Genomic DNA, 18,018 nt, shown 5'->3' with positions numbered 1-18,018 from the left:
TTCATGGCCTGGCTGGCTTCAAACCATGATCCTCAGATCTCAGCCTCCTGAGTAGCTAGGCTTACAAGTGTGAGCCACTGGTGCCCAGCATGAATTAGCTTCTTAATCTCAAAATCCCAAACACAGAAATTGAAAAACACAGCCTTTGTGTGTTTCTCCCCGTTTTATATATGTGTGGCTTTTTACTGTAATTATTGGTCATGAAGATGTGTGGTGTGGGAAAGGGTCTGTCATAGAGAACACTGGAGTAGGGAAAACACTGTACCTAGGAAACAAGTTTTAGCTGTCAAAGGCAAGGCATAAAAGTCATATGAGCTATACAGCCTTTGATGAATGTGGAAAAACTAATCCAGAACTCTCCAATTTTCCCCCTCTCTCACCTCTATGCAGAGAGCCCTGCCATCTCCTGTACCCACATACAATACTGTTCGGACCAGTCCAATTACATGTCCAACTACATTAATAACCACGTAAAAATTCAGACTATAAGCTAAGCCACAGAAGTATTACTGTGCATGGAAAAGAACACAGAAAGAAACACCAAAAACCAGGGCAGAAATCTTTGGATGAATATCCTATAATCTACTGCCAGACCAAAGCAAATTTTTATGGAGCAATATGACTACTCAAGTAGCCACTTTGAGACAATAAACACCCAATACCAAAAGAAAAAGAGAAGATCCTTTAGTTACATAATTAGGGAGAGTATATAGAGAAAGTAACCGTTTAATCCACAGCATGTGTTCTGACATCCCTGTGGCTGACATCAGATGGGAGGTGGCCCAGTGCAGGCTTGGAAAATGAATACTGACAGGTTACAGTCGACAGCTCCCTGGCAGGACTTGGGATCTAGAAACGAAGCAAGTCTGACAGAACCAGTGGAAGGCAGTTGACCTTCCGGGCACTGGGCAAGGCTCATCTGTTTACTCCCATTTTGCTTCTGGGAGGAGTGGCTGTGGTGGTTGAGTTAAGGCTGTGGTTATAGGGTGTTGCCAGTGACTTCATTTTAATATTCTTACCCTTACATTTGGTACATATTTAAAGCTAAAGGCTGTGCAAAATTTGTAAGGTGGAAAGTAAATATATTTCTAAAAAGGAAATTAAATCAATATTGGTATTTCTAGTCTGTGATCCTATGGTATTGCCAAAACATAAAATTATTTTCCCACGGGCTGGGGATATAGCCTAGTGGCAAGAGTGCCTGCCTCGGTATACCCGAGGCCCTAGGTTCGATTCCCCAGTACCACATATACAGAAAACGGCCAGAAGCGGCGCTGTGGCTCAAGTGGCAGAGTGCTAGCCTTGAGCGGGAAGAAGCCAGGGACAGTGCTTAGGCCCTGAGTCCAAGGCCCAGGACTGGCCAAAAAAATAAAAAATAAAAAAAAAAAAATTATTTTCCCAACAAGAAAAAAAAAGTCAATGGTATCTATTTTGAATAAAACTTTTTGGGGGGCTGGGGATATGGCCTAGTGGCAAGAGTGCTTGCCTCCTGTACATGAGGCCCTGGGTTCAATTCCCCAGCACCACATATACAGAAAACGGCCAGAAGTGGCACTGTGGCTCAAGTGGCAGAGTGCTAGCCTTGAGGAAAAAAGAAGCCAGGGACAGTGCTCAGGCCGAGTCCAAGCCCCAGGACTGGCAAAAAAAAAAAAAAAAATTGGGGGGGGAATTTTAGTTGTTGCTCATTAATCAACATGGAAGCACAAGGAGTAAAATTAGCTTCTCAAATAAATGAAAATAAAAATAAGTCTGTGCCAGGCATGGTGATACATGCTTGTTATCCCAAGAATTGGGAGACTGAGACATGAATGAGGATCTAAGTTCAAAGCCAGCTTGGGCTCTTTAGTGATACCTTGTTCCCCATTACCGTCTTCCACAAAAATAAAAAAATAAAAAAGTAAAGTAAGAAGTTTCAAAGGACGTTAATACTAGTTTCATACTAGTCAGATTTAGGAACTTGAGTCTCTTAAAAAGAAATGCTTCTGGGGCTGGGAATATGGCCTAGTGGCAAGAGCGCTTGCCTCGTATACATGAAGCCCTGGGTTCGATTCCCCAGCACCACATATACAGAAAACGGCCAAGAGTGGTGCTGTGGGTCAAGTGGCAGAGTGCTGGCCTTGGGCAAAGAGAAGCCAGGGACAGTGCTCAGGCCCTGAGTCCAAGGCCCAGGACTGGCAAAAAAAAGAAATGTTTCTCCCAACTACAAAGAAAACAGACCATTAGACATCCAATTTAATGTGATTATTTTAATGCTACGGAATTTACATAAATACGAAATTCCATGCTTTTTTTCCATTTATGTATGAAAACAAAAAGCACTTTTTATAAGTTCAACTAGTTAACAACATCAAAACTCCCTATCACTCAACACCTCCAATTCAAAATGCCCTCAAGTGAAGGCCTGGGGGGCCTTAGTACTTAAATCGTCTTTGCTGAGATCCAGCATACCTAGGTTTAAGATCAAATTTTTTTCAGAAAGTTACTGCCAGCCTGCTTCATGATGTAACATGTAAGACTCACTCCAATGCTGTAAAAATGCATGATTCTTTTTCAAGAGAGGCCAGAAGAAATCTAGGCCTGATGCAATTCCTTTGGACTCAACAGCCAGCATCCTGATTTGTTCTTGCCTGAGTTAGGGAGTGTTTGCAATGCCTTCTCTTTTGATACAGGCCAGCCAGGCATAGCTGCAGCTGTAGTAAACAACCACCAGCCAAGAGTTGCTAAGGTCAAGGTTTCAATGCGATACCAGTACTATGTCCACTCAAAATGACATTAGTTTCTTAAACAGCAACTTGGGGGCCTGGGAGTGGAGCTGTTGAGGGCTCGTGAGTACAATTTTCATTCAATCAACTGTAATAAAAAAGCATTCCCCAATAAAGTTGAACTGACTAAAGTTTCTTTTCAAGATGCCTTATTCAGGAGGAGATCAATAACTGAAGGACTTCAATCCTAAACAGAAATTCTTCAAGGATGTTTTGTTTAACCTGACATGGCTGTCGGTGGCACAGTTGTAATGTACAGATTAAGAAAAAAATGTTATGTGACATTCCAATTTTCCCAGATTAAATATATTTCATAATCATGAGTTGGTAAAATAATAAACCTTTTCTAAATACATCATTTCTGCCAATTCTTGCATGCTCAAATGTTCTCTCTAGACTCAAAGGAGGTTAATACTTGCTCTAACGGGAAGATTTGATCAGGCTGCAGTGATAAACATGTAACTTAGCACAATTGAGACGTCTGTTCTTCAACATCCATTCGACTGATCTACAGTTCAACGTTTTCCATCCTGCAAGTCTACCCCTTTAACATAACCCATTTCGGTGTGGTTTGAAAAAATGTAAACACCATGTGGATGAGATCAGCGAATGCCTACAGCCAGGGTTTGTTTCTCGCCGCCCCCCCCCCTTCCTTTGGGAGGAGAGGGTCCGCTGCTGTAATTAAATGCCAATTTAACAAGCCTTTCTTCCAAGATGGTACACACATCCCTCTTCAAAGTGACCACCCTTATTCCCAAGCGGCTGCTTGTTAAAAGCCACCACTATATTTCATAGCATTTACTTATCTAAACAATTCCATCCTCCACTAAGAAACGGGCATGAAGGCAGCTAGATGGATTTGCAGAGTGACGTGTATTTGATTGGCAGATGTCTATGAAGCAACTGGAGGCACAAGCGCTAAATGTAAATAGAGCTGCTCGGTCTTTCTTGGGTGTGACGGAAACAGAATATTACCACTGAGTTAAAATATCGTACTGCACCGGCTGAGAATTCTATTAGCCAGTAGAATTATTTAAAACAATCCGCACAGAACGAAACTTAAGTCATCTGTACAGTTAAATTAGAGAGCTGACAATACTAACCACACAAGCTGTTTATCCAGATTACACATTCCGTTGGACTAATACTCTTTAACTCAACACGGTCGGCTTTGATCCCCTGAATTAATGCTATTACTTATTAAAGTATGCAACACTGGAAGGGCAGAGGGAAGAGGGCTGGGAGGCGGCAGGGCACATAACAAAGGAATTGGTACTTTTTTTCCCAAGCATTTGTCTCAAATGCGTGGCGACACAAAACTGTTGAGTGCACCCCACCCTTTTCCCTAAAGATAAAAGTTTTTCAAAGTTCTAGGAGGCAGTTCTCCCTCCACCCAACAATCGCCAAGACGGATTCTCTGTGTGGCAGATCACCTCACATTAGCACCCACTCCAGTCGCGGAGGTCAAGGCCCAGCCCTCAGAGCTGGCTCCCAGGGCAAAGAAGTGGCTCCCGGCCGGCTCCGGGCTTCCTAGCCCAGGTGGCCTGCAAGGCTGCCCCTTGTCAACTCCAGCCACGTTCCCCCAGAACTGAAAAATAACAGCCTTGGGCCAGCCCCCGGGGTCTAGATTCCGTGCACCGGGCACTGTAGCAAGTGACAGTTACCCATCCTTAGGACCAGAGACAATAATGAATGTAGCACCAGGACCACTATTCATGCCAGCAGTGTCATCTCCGCTTAACCCCTTCCCGTCCACTACCGAGTGCGCACACACAGCCCTGCTGCTCCGGCAGCATTTATTTCTGGGGTACAACTACTTCCACGACTCCCCCTACTTCCCCCACACACACCCCAATAAATTCAGCCTTGGGGGATTTATTTCTCATCGTTGGCAACTGTCAGACAAACACTGAAACCCACAATTCCACTAGGGGTAGAAAAAAAATGCTTAATTTCTTGTTACTTGTAAGTTCTTAAAAAAAATTTTTTTTAGAGGAGTGGGAGAAGTAACCTCCCTCTTTCTTCTCCACGAATCCGACCGCCGCTACTTGCTTTGCCATATAGCATCGCCCTTCCCCGACCCCCCCTTCCCCACTCCCCCCCCCAGTAAGAACACAGACCAACCAAAATGATTTAACTTGAGCAGATGAGAGACGGAAAAGAAAACATGTTAAGAGAATACGGTCTGATTTGGGATGGCACCCAAAAGGGGGGGGGGTATTTATTTTGATAAGAAACGGAATTGGCACAGACCTGAACAGAAGCTGTAGAGCAGGAGAAAATGTTTTCTTTCCCTTACACAGTCTCTCTCTCTCCCTCTCTCTCTCTCCCTCTCTCTCTTTCCCTTCCTCCCTCTCTTTCCCTCCCTCCCTCTCTCTTTCCCTCTCCCCCCTTCTCCCCCTCTCTTCTTTCCCTCTTTCTCCTCTCGCCCTTTCTCCTCTCTCCCTTTCTCTCCCTCACACGCGCACACACTCACTCGCACACACGGCGTCACCCGCACACACTCACACCCACAAGCAGAGCCTCTCAGCTGCTCTCTGCAGTTCTCAGGAAATGAATGGGGGGCAACCCAGGGAACTGTTGTACTTGCAAATGACTTACCCGGATCACATGATGCGCTAAATGTAGGGTGGGCCGGTGGGTGGAGGCTGCCGAGCCGCGAGCCCCGTTCTAGCGTGGGGAGCCACGCCAGGCCCGCATCGAATTACCCCGGGGCCCCAGCCGATGGGGTGGCCGGAGTTGCTGCTCCTGGCCTTTGCAGACCGCGGGCCCTGGGAACCAGAGAGCGAGCCGCGGGGCCGAAGGGTGGAGTGGGGTGGGGTGGGGTGGGGTGGGGTGAGGCTTGGAGATGGGGAAGGGTGAAAACACCAAACCCCCCAAACAAAAGAGCTTCTGGTCCTCCTCCCCCGAAACAAAGCCCCGCCGCTGCAGGGCGAGCCCCGGGGTGGGGCCGAGGGCGGGGGCGGCGGCGGGGAGGGGCTCGCTCAGCAGGCGCTAAGTCGCTTTATTGCCATAAAATGGGGCCCCCGAGCCGCTCCGCCCCAGGATTAGGAGGCGGGCTCTGTGTGTGATGGTTGAAATCCCCGGTGAGAAGCGAACCCCTCCCCGATCGCAGAGGTAGAAGGCAACACCCACTGCCCGGCCCTCGCCTCCCCGCCCCGGCCGCGGGCTGGGGGGTGGGGTCCGCCCCGCCCCACCCCGCCCCACCCCTGCCTCCGCCCCCTGGCCTCGGACGCGCTTCCTTTTCACCTGCACCACCTTGCTGCGGTGGCACCCAAAATAACCGACCCATGGCCCACGCAGTTGTGGGACCCGCAGGCTGAGGGGGCCCACAGTGCGGAGCTGGAGGGGAGGCTGGGGGTCGTGGCCCGAGTCACCCCCCCTACCCCGATTGCAACTCGCCCGGCCGGGACTCGCGCGGAGCCGCGAGCAAGTCTCCCCCCACCCCCTTTTGTGTCCGAGCGCGCTGGGCAGCCTTAGGAGAAGAATTCGGAGACAAATAAAGCCCAGAGCCCGCTTGGCACGCCGCCCCCTCCCTGAGTTCTTCCCCCACCCCTCCCCACGAGTGCGCAGGGGGTCCTGGGAGGGGGGGGCGTTCCGGGCGGGGGGGGGCGTTCCGGGGACCGGGCCGGGCGCCCCAGGCGTCCCCGCCGCTCACCCGCCAGAGAACTTGCGAAGGTGTGGGCGGAGCCGGCCCGGTGCTCCGGGACCCCGCACCCTCCCCGCCGGGCCACAATGGGGGTCTCCGCGGGGGCGGTGCCCGAGGCGCGGGTAACTGGGGAGGGCAGCAGGCTGAGCCTGGAAACCCCAGGAATCATTGTTTGGGTTTGAGAGCGACGCACGTTGCGGGCGAAGGCGGGGGCGTCCTCCCTCCCCGCGCTTCACCTTGGCGGGAGCAATTGGGGGGCGAGGCAGAGACGCGTACCCGGCTTGCCCCCACTCCCCCAAGAAATGAGGTACAAGCCGCTGCCACTCACTTAGCCAAGCAGGTGGGCGAGCGGAGGAAGGGAGCGGGAGCTGCGGACCCCAGCCCTGCGCGCCGGAGGGGCGCCCCAGAAGCGCGCGGCTGGAAGTCCAACCCTGGACGCACCCCCACCACCTATCCCCACCTCCATCTTCTCCCCGTGGGCCCCAGGGAACGGATCCACGCGTTTGAGGGGCGGGGGGAAGAGGAGGAGGAGGCCCCCGCAGTTCCCGCGACGGCCCGGAGGGCACGGGGTCAGCGCTGCGCCGGAGGGTCGGCGGGGGCGGGGAGCAGACTGAGCGGAAGCGGGGGGCCGGAGGAGGAGCGGGGGCGACCGGTCATTGATGGTCTGTGCCTGCAGGCTCCACTTTCTGGGAAACCTTAGGTGAATGCCCTGGGGAGCCAGAGTGTGCCAGACACCCCTGCTGCGTGCCCCTGAATCCGCCCCGCGTGGGAAACCTGCCCGGCGCTGGAAGGCGTGGAAGGGGAAGTTTGTGTTTGGAGGGAAAGATGTGCAGCCCTGTGGCACGGAGCAGAGTGGGGAGAGAAACTAGGGAGAGGCCAAGAAACAGGAAATGAAAGCGAAGGAGCAAATTCAAGCCAGGAAAAAGGCAGCTTCTACATCTGTGTGGCACTGTGGCATTTTGCAAACGCTCAAGGCCCGGTGTGCGTTCCTACTGTAACAAAGGCGGGGTATGGCGGGGCGCTCGGCCCGTGCCACGTTTTGTGGAGGAGGCTGGGGACCGTGGTCCTGCCAAAAACCAAAAATCCCACAGCCCTTTTCTGGTCCTGAAGGATGATGAATCAGCTGGCCTGGGTTTCAGGAATAAAAGAAGATTAAGAACATTTCTGGAGCACTCTTGGAGGGAAGTAGCCTTTAGAGAACAGCAAAGCAAAAAGATTTAGGAACCCCGGAAAGGGACCTGGAGACAGAAGTTGGTTGCTGATATGGGGGTCTGGAAAGGACAGCTCGGGGGTGGGGAGCCACTAAATGTATTTAAATTAAAAAACGTACTCAACTAAATCACTGTAAAGTTTCCCTGTAGGTGGGGCTTGGGGAGATAGAGGCAGGAAGTTAGGTTAACTCTGAGGGTGGAAGGATGCGGTAAGAAATTGTTATCGTAGCAGTTCTTGTGCTACCCAGCTCTTTTTCAGAGAGCTGAGTGGCAAACAGACCTTAAATAACATTCCACAGTGGACGCTTCTGCCTGTGGAAAAGCAAAATGCACGACACTATCTTCCTGTGCCTGCCGCCATGGGCACGTTAATAGAATGAAGAAAGGCACAAATCAAATACATTCCAGAGGAGTAAGGAAATTAAGGGCAGGTCAAGGTTATTATCTAGAGTCTGGATAATATGTGGATGAAAGTACGTGAATTTTTTAAAACTGTTCGTAGCTTTTTTTAAAGATTGCAGAATCCCAGATAGCTGCTGGGTAGGTAAATAGATACATTGATAGATGATAAGTAGGTAGATAAAGAGAAAAAGAGCACATTGAGAGTCTGGGATGGTGGTTACTGTTGCCTAGCGTGCAAGGAAGCCCCCGGTTTGATTCCTCAGTACTACATAAACAGAAAAGGCTGGAAGTGGTAGAGTACTAGCTTTGGGCACAGAGAGACTTGGGGACAGAGTCCAGGCCCTGAATTCAAGCCTCAGGACCAGCAAAAGATTTAAAACAAAAATTGTTAAAGCACATTGAAACCCACCAAACACTTAAAAAACAAGGAGTGACTTTGTACTCATAAACTGATGGAATCTCTTTTATACTACTACTTAAGGGTAATAATAAATTTTAAAAGCAGATGGAGAGAGATTAAGGCAAAACAATAAAGAAGTGATTTTATTCCAAGAACAGTATAAGTATGGCATTATGACAGTGACACTCCCTTGTACTATTAATGTGTAACAGTAAAAACAGTTTTAGGAACAGTCATTCCACATGCTGGTAGCTTATACTTGTAATCCTAACTATTCAGGAGGCTGAGATCTGAGACTTGCAGCTTGAAACCAGCCTGGACAGGAAGACCATGAGACTTTTATCTCCACTTATTCTACAAAAAGCCAGAAATGGAGCTGTGGATCAAGTGGTAGAGTACTAGCTTTGAGGACAGAAACTCAGGTACAGCACCTAGGCCCTGAGTTCTAGCCCTAGGATTAATACACACAAAAAGAGTCACATATAAAGAATATCTTAAAAGTATGTCTAAATTTATAGTTGGACACGTGGCTCACAAACACAAGGCCCTGGGCTCAAACCCCATTACCATAAAAAATTAACATAAATAATTTAGTCTAATTTTTTTAATGCTAACATTTAAGAAGAAATGAGTAAAATAAAAACGAGGCAACTCCCCGGGTATAAAAAGAAGAAAGAGGAAGCTGATACATGTTTTGCCTGAAGAGTATAGGACTTAAGGGAAGAGGAAACAACTACTTAAAGATAAATTTGAAAATATAGGCCAGTTGCTGGTGGCTCAGACCAGTCATCCTAGCTACTCAGGAGGCAGAGATCTAGAGCACTCGCCTCATATACATGAAGCCCTGGGTTCGATTCCCTAGCACCACATATATAGAAAACGGCCAGAAGTGGTGCTGTGGCTCAAGTAGCAGAGTGCTAGCCTTGAGCAAAAAGAAGCCAGGGACAGTGCTCAGGCCCTGAGTCCAAGGCCCAGGACTGGCAAAAAAAAAAAAAAAAAAAAAAAAAAACACAGTTCAAAGCTAGCTAAGCAGGGATGTCTGTGATACTCTTCAATTAACCATCAAAGAGCCAGAAGTATTCTTGTGACTCAAGTGACAGAGTGATATCCTTGAGCAAAGAAAAGTTCAGGGATGTACCCAGGTCCTAAATTCAAGCTCCAGTTCCATCTCTCCCCAATGATAATTTTTTTAAATGACATGTTGCTTTAAAAAGATTTAGAAGGGAGAAACACTTCATTGTGTGAGGTGGGGAATGGATGTGGAAAAGCAAAAAAAAAAAAAAAAAAAAAGCTGGAAACTAAAAGCAAAGTGAGACCACCAGTGTACATGTGTGTATGCACAAGAATACATTTTCAAGTCAGTTTATATCCTTCTTTCTCTGGTGTGTAGAACTTAAAAATTACTCTATAGACAGAGGAAATAGAGAAGAATCTCCTGTACTAGCAAATGTAAGTGGGTTTTTGGATATGTAGATCTTTCTATTCTCTTATCTCCATGTGTTTACAGGATTAGAAAAGGAAAGATGCTGACAATGTAAAAGAATGCAGAAACAAATTACACAATCTTAGAATCTCAAAGTTTAAAAAAAATCTGTTGACTAATCCCATATGACACTTCAAAGCTGATTTCAATCAATGGTGATGGTCCATTTTCCTAACTATATATACTTTATTTGCATGATGCTTATTTTTGAAGTAAGCAAAACAAGACAGAATTAATAAAGTGGTAAAAGTTGATATTTTAGGTTCATGGTTCATTCCTCTCTTTCTCTTTCTTTCTTTTTTCTTTCTCTCTCTTTCTTTCTCTCTCTTTCTTACAGTTGTAGGGCTTGAACCCAGGGCCTGGGGTCTGTTCTTGAGCTCTTTTTGCTCATGGATAGCACTTTACAACTTTGAGCCACAGCACCACATCTAGTTTTCTGGTGATTTATTAGAGACGAGAATCTCATGAGTCTCAGCATCCTCAGGCATGAGCTACTAGTACCTGGCCTCTTGAGTTTCTTTTTTTTTTTTTTTTTTTTTTTTTGGCCAGTCCTGGGCCTTGGACTCAGGGCCTGAGCACTGTCCCTGGCTTCTTTTTGCTCAAGGTTAGTACTCTGCCACTTGAGCCACAGCGCCACTTCTGGCCATTTTCTGCATATGTGGTGCTGGGGAATTGAACCCAGGGCCTCATGTATATGAGACAAGCACTCTTGCCACTAGGCCATATCCCCAGCGCCCTGAGTTTCTTAATACATGATGCATGCATTATTTTTTTTAATTGGGGGCTAGGAATATGGCCTAATGGTAAAGTGCTTGCCTCACATACATGAAGCCTTGGGTTCAATTCCTCAGCACCACATGTATAGCAAAAGCCAGAAGTGGCACTGTGGCTCAAGTGGTAGAGTGCTAGCCTTGAGCAAAAAGAAGCCAGGGACAGTGCTCAGGCCCTGAATTCAATCACTAGGCCTGACAAAAATAAAAATAAAAAAACTAACACAGCATGTAGGAAACAAAGAAAAGATAAAATAAAAACATAATTATATCCAACCAATATACATGGTATAGCAAAACTTGTAGCTACAGATTTTAAATAGTTCATGTAAAAGCAAATGTTTGCTTCCTACAAATGTCTGTTAAATCTTATACTTAGCCCTCAAGGATACTCTGAAAGTGAATGTGAATGATAGAAAAATCTCTTACAATAACTAAAGAATATTACCTGTACCACATCCTGAATCCTATAAGGAAAACACTCTTCATTGTCTATGCACATTTAAAGTTCTTAGGCCTTTGGATTAGTAAGGACAAATACATTGATTGTATGATATAAGGCTAATTCACAGTTGAGATAGAGGAAAATTGAGTCCATTTCAACTAAACACTTCATTGAAAGATTACAATTAACTACTTACTACAAGTGAAAAGAGTAATTCCTAGAGCTCTTAACATACTTTGCTGATCTTTGCTAGGGCAAAACATTCATATGCACAAATGGTACATATAGTTATATTTTTCACATCATAATTTGGAGAAATGTGTAGTGAAGGGCTATTTTCCTGTTCAACTATGAGCAAAGCATGTAAGAACTTTACTACAAATTCAAACAGCTGGTGATGTTATGTGATTACACAGCAAAGAGAACATGCTTTGATTTGGATGATGAGCTGTCTGAAAATGAGGAGGAAAAGTGCCATTTCACTACTGTTTTAATGCAATCAATATAGATTTTAAATACCTACTTTAAATACCTACATCACATCTTTGGCTATGTCCTCTTTTCCAAGTCACTTTTCCTCAGGCCTCTTCCAGTCTCCTCTCCATCTCAGTCCTTTCCCATCCCCCAGTCTGCACCTCTGCCCCCTCCCAACTTTCCTAAGGCAAAGCCTCAATCACACCATACCTATAATAACCAATCCAAATGGGTTTCAGTATAATACCTTAACACCCAAGAATACCATTTCAATTTTCCCAATATACCTTTCATTCCAGTCCTGGTGACAACTTGCCTGGTCCCTCCACCTAGGTGCCTTTACTAAATGGTTCCTATCTGTCTCCTACCATCCAGTGCTACCCACAGGCTTTCATTCCACATCAATGTGAGCCTAGCCCCCATTAATAAAATAACCTTCCACCTTAGAACTATCTAGCTAATTATTAAGATTCTTTCTGATTGTCATGACTTCCTCATACTTAAATATTCCCTTGATATCTAAAGACTGATATGTATTACATGCTTATGTAGACCACCATGAGACCTGTTGTTCTGCTAGGCATCTAATTACTGATGAGTCCCACATTTTCCCTCAAGGTACTTATACCTTTCTGCTTCCTTTAGGTATGGTTGGCTCACCTACTACAAGTAAGCATTTGAGAATAAAGGCACACCTTAGCCAAGTTATTTATTTTTCTTTTTATCCCACACTATTTTGCATATAATAGGTCATTAATGAGCACTTGTTGAACCAAAAGCAGAGAATGTACACCTAGAACGACTCACCTTAAAATATGTACAGGAAGCTTGAATATGTTTAGATGGACATATTGAAGATAACCAAAAATGTGGAATGAGTATACATGAAAGCACAGTAATGGAGGGACAGAGGGTAAATACATGCAGCAGGGGTACTCACTAGACACTATATTGAAAATTAGCCATATAATTTGTAAGGGGGATGGGAGCGGAAAATGGGAGAGAGCAAGAGAAGGGGGTGACTGTCCAAAAAGGAATATATTCCTAGGCAGGTGTCTGTGGTCACACCTGTAATCCTAGCTACTCAGGAGTTGGAGATCTGAGGATCATGGTTCAAGGCCAACCCAAGCAGTTTATCTCCAATAAACTACTCCCAAAAAGATGGAAGTGGACATGTGGCTCAAGTGGTAGAGCACTAGGCTTGAGCACAAACTGCTTCAGGGACAGCACCCAGACTCTGAGTTCAAGCCCCAAGACGAGAAAGAAAAGAAAAAAAGAAATGTACTCTTTACCTGGTTTATGTAATTTTAACCCCTCTGTACATTACCTCTATAATCATAAAAAGTTCATTTCAAGTTAACTAATAATAATCTATAACCACAATGAAAAATGTGAAATGTGTTAGAAGATTTACATAAAAGAGTACATTAAATATTTCCTTTTTGGGTAACTTTTAATATTGTTATGATTTTGCTTTTAATTCTTCATAATGATTATTTTTCTAACAGTATGCCTCCATTATTCATTTAACCCACTCTATTAGAATATTTCTAAGTATTTGAAGTTGCATTTACATAGTAACACCCTTACATCTCTTTTAGAAGAAAGGATTTTATTAGATAGTTTTGTTTAAATTATGTCATTGAAACATAGAATATTAAATTGTTCAGCTGATCTAGAAACATACTACAATTTGTTTCCAAATATATATTATCAGTTTACAGTGACAATGTCATGTTTGAGAGTGTTATTTTCCCTGTGTGCTTGCTAGTGTTGGTGACACATTAAAATAATTTAAAAAAAAAAAACAACACCTTCAACTGGTAAGAATGGTTTGTGGTTTAATTCTGTGATAAGTGAAGATTAAATTCTGCCCTACAAATATAAATGGCACATTGGCAATGCTTGGGCTATAAGAACATCGCCTGGCAAAAACCTCATGAAAGCGTGAAGTAGAATGACTCAGAGAGAAAATGAAAGTTGCAACAGCTGTGAAAGATATTATAAACTTGCACCCTAAAACTCAGCAATTTCTTTGGGGAAAACCTACAGGAGAAAAGAGAATTGAGAATTATGTTTCATCTGTCAAGCCTTCATTCAGGAGAATATGGTTTGGGATTCAGTTTTAACTTGGGAGTCATCTAAATTGATCTACCATGGGTGAAGCTAAAATTAATTGGGCAACTTATAAAGAAGAGAGGAAGAAGTGAAACCTGGTCAGAAAGGTGAGAATAAGATGAAATGAAAGCAGGAGGGGAGAGAGGAAAAGAGGAAGGAAGGAAAGGAGCAAGAGCCTGGGATTGATTAGTACCATGATTTGCTTTTACATGCAAACAACAGAAAATCTCACTGTCAGTTTAAAATACACTGACAGTTTAACTGTCAGTTTAAAATACACTTTTTTTTATGTCTACCCCTTGCAGCAGAACAAGAAGTCCAAAGATAGATAGGTTTTTATAGTTCAAGACCATGCTGCTACCCCAAGTTTCCTGAATGCCCATGTCACTGTGCATTCCATTGGCTAAAACAGGGGTCACATTTCTTCTCCAAGACCAATCAGAGGAAAGTAAACATGGAGAAAGGCCGCTGGATGGAATCTGAGACTACCAACTGACAGTGTCTGCCTTTTTTTTTTCTTTTTGCTATATATTTTTATGTACTGTTTTACAATTAAATTGGAAAACATATTACTAAGACTCTCTAGTGAATTCTTGCTACCAGACAGCTAGAGAAAGGGAAAAATTACAAGTTACTGCCACCATGATTTAAAAGAACATTAATTTATAGACTGTATAATTTTTAATTTAACATCACGTTTGGTGATGTTTACTAACATGTAATCCTACACAATGTGGTCAATAAGTCATTGAAGTGTACAGACCACAATGTAGTCAGTTTGGGATTAATTCATGTGTGACTTACCTAAGGCAAAAATATGAATATCAGTTTGCTTCATCCAGTTGCACAGTCTGGTTTTGGCTCATCTTTACACTCCATCAATTTATATGTCTTTGAAAAAGTGAACATCATTTTGAAAAAGGTGGATATGCAACTCACAATTTAGAAAAATAAATCTGAGTCTTCCAAAATACAAACTACATTTATTTTTCTTATTCAGATGTTTGTGCTGTAACCATATATGAGCTGACTTCTGAGAACGAGCCTCAAGCTGAATTCAAGTTTCTTTGCTCAGAGACCTCACATAGCAGCTTTTATGGATTCTAGTTGCAGCTTAGGCACAGCTGTTTTCCTCTGTACAAATATGTGAAGAACAAACAAGGTCCTATATTCTTTGCTTTACAAGACTACATGCCCTATAAGGCTTGACAAGAAGTGTATCTAGTCACTTGTTAGGTTTTTAATGAGTGTCTAACTCAGCACCTAGCACACAAATTCTCAAAGTTTTTTGATGGATAAATGAAATTAGCTTCCAAGTGTGTATTATATTGTGTCATATTTTCCTATGAATAAATTAGCTAGAATCGTTAAATCTTTAATGCAAAGAAACTCATTGTTTGTTGCAAAAATAGACCTAAATATAATCGCATACTAGAAATAAGAGATTTGTCAAGAAAAAGAATCTAAATTAGTATGTGAGATTTCTGTTCTTTAGTTCTAGCATATATTTAGAGCCAGTTCTTTCGATGTGTAAATTTTGTTAACTTCCAACTTAGAATACATATAACAATTTTATTCTTATTGTTCACTTGTAAAAAAACTAACTGCTTCTTTCCTTCCCTTTTTCTTATACCCTCCTCCTTCCTTCTCCTCTTTCTTCCCACTTGGTCTCCATCTCCTCTCCATCTCTGTTTCTGTGTCTGTGTCTCTATTCCTGTCCCAATCTCTCCTTCCTTTCTTTCTCAAGTCAAGAAAAAATTGTGGGTCATTTATCCATAATGACTTTAATCTCTCAATTTTCATTGTTATCTTTCTCATAAATGGTTTTTTGAACCTGTGTTACAGAAGCCAAATATAATTCCATTCTCAATTCCAGATAAAAATGACTGTAACAAAGGAGGAATGGGTGTACAGCCAACAAATACCTTCCTCAAAGCAACCTTAAACTGTAAACCAACACTTATTAACGTTTACTATGTGTGACCTGCTGTTGCAAACATTTCACATTTTACCTCCTCAAGATGAGCAAATTGTAAAAACACAAACACTTCAGGTCTTTCTTCTCTTTAACCTTCCTCTCTGCAGCACTTACCATTCTCTGACAAGTATTTGGTGTTTTATACACTCTGCCCTTCTTCAACCCCTTCCACTGCAGTAGGAGCTCTGTAAAGGCAAAAGATTTTCTACAGTCTTACTACTGTAGAATTGTACCTATCATATCTATCAATAGACAGATAGATAGATAGATAGATAGATAGATAGATAGATAGACAGACAGACAGACAGACTATACACACACATTAAGTACTCAATAACTACTTGTATATGAACAAATTCATATTGCATGGAGAAATGAGAAAAATTGATGCTTTAATATCATGTTATCTTCAAAATCACAACTCTAAGCATGTCATCAGATTTTATTATGTAAATCATTACTGTATGTCACTTGATGACATGAGTTTGATCATCTTAACAGGCCCAACAGGTAACTGTGTGTCTCAGAACTCAGTTGGTTATCAAAGATTGTGACAAGAATGGCTGCTTCAAAATTGAAGAACGAAGCGGAGTGCCAATGGCTTATCCTATGATCCCGAATTGAGAGGCTGAGAACAGGAGGGGTATAGTTCAAAGCCAGCCCAGGCAGAGAAAGTCTGCAAGACTTCTCATCCATAGAGGAATGCTGGATGTGGTGGTACACACCTGTGATGCCATCAATAACAGGAAACTTGAGTTGGCTGATCCTGGTTCCTGGTTATGAACAAGTAGAGAATGAGATGCTATCCTTAAAGTAGCCAGTCAACAAACATGGCAGCAAGTGTAACGTAGCAGTGTTACACCAGCCGGGCAGTATGTATATGCCCCTGAATTCGAACTCCAGTAGTACTAGAGAGAGAAAGACAGACAGTCAGAGAGAGAGAGAGAGAGAGAGAGAGAGAGAGAGAGAGAGAGAGAGAGAGAGAGAGAGAGAGAAAGAGAGAGGAGATGAACCACTTATAATGGTGCATGCCTGTAATGGCAGAACTCAGGAAAATTTTGAGTTAGGCTCAAAGTATAAACCTGGGCTACATGCTGAGAGCTTTTCTCAAGAGAACAAAGTTAAAAAGAGAGAGAACAAAAATGCAGTCAAGATCCATGGAACACGAGGCTATTAACTACCTCTAATGTTTCTGCATATTTTGCTTATAATTTCCCTTTAAAGTCATCTTCACATGAAAGAATAGTGTCACACCTCACTTACTGTGTTTTTGCTATTCATGCAGTACATTTAGTCTTGGGACCCATGCAGATGCACATGGGAGAGTATATGTATGGCTGAACCCTGTGTGTATTTTAGTTCACTGAAATAGAAAAATTAGATACAATCCTCATATTTCCATCCTCACTATCAGCCTGGTCTTTTATGCCTCAATATTAAGAGGAGAGGTGCTCTGGAAGAGTAAATAAATATCACCCAGAAAGTCTGCTCAGTTATTTTAGAGCTGTTTTATTGAAATACTGTCTTGTTTGCAATTCTCAACTCCACAAATCCTCATCAATTATTAACTATTTTTTTTCTCATTGAATTAAGTAGGGTGACCTGTGTTTTATCAGGAGAAAATATCAGGTGAAGTGCAAGATTGCCTTTTTCTTTTCTTTTCTTTTCTTTTCCAGTCCTGGGCTTGAACTCAGGGCTTGAGCACTGTTCCTGGCTTCCTTTTGCTAAAGGCTAGTACTACCACTTGAGCCACAGCACCACCTCTGGCTTTTTCTGTTTATGTGGTGCTGAGGAATCGAACCCAGGCTTCATGCATGCTAGGCAAGCACTCTACCACTAAGCCACTTTCCCAGCTCCAAGATTGCCTTTAAATACATATAAAATCTCCTATATGAATGGCACTCTATAGCTTCATTTGCATTCCCAATATAAAACAGAAAGTATCATCTACTTACTAATGATAGAAAAGGAATTTAAAGTTTACTCTTCATTTCTCTGAAAGTAGAAGCAGATCCTTACTGAAATGAAAAATCCATGAATCATTTCAGAAAATTTAATTACTGCCTATCAGGCATTATTATGCTTGAGACTATCCTTGAGAACAATGAGGTTTTAAGGACTGTAGCTATACACCAATCAGAGAGCAGAAGAGGCTATGATATCTTACTACAATGTGACTTGCTATTCAGATAATTGGTTAGTTTTCAATTTGAAGATTATATAATAGTTATTAATCAAAAAATACTCATGAAAAATATGAGCAGTATTCATTAAATAAAAAAAGGTACAGTTTGGTATTTGCATGTCCCTTTGTTTCAGTCTGAGT

Source organism: Perognathus longimembris, chromosome 3 (assembly GCF_023159225.1).
Source record: "Perognathus longimembris pacificus isolate PPM17 chromosome 3, ASM2315922v1, whole genome shotgun sequence".
Lineage (NCBI taxonomy): Eukaryota > Metazoa > Chordata > Mammalia > Rodentia > Heteromyidae > Perognathus > Perognathus longimembris.
The sequence above is the reverse complement of the archived record's forward strand: the minus strand, read 5'-3'. Positions refer to the sequence as shown.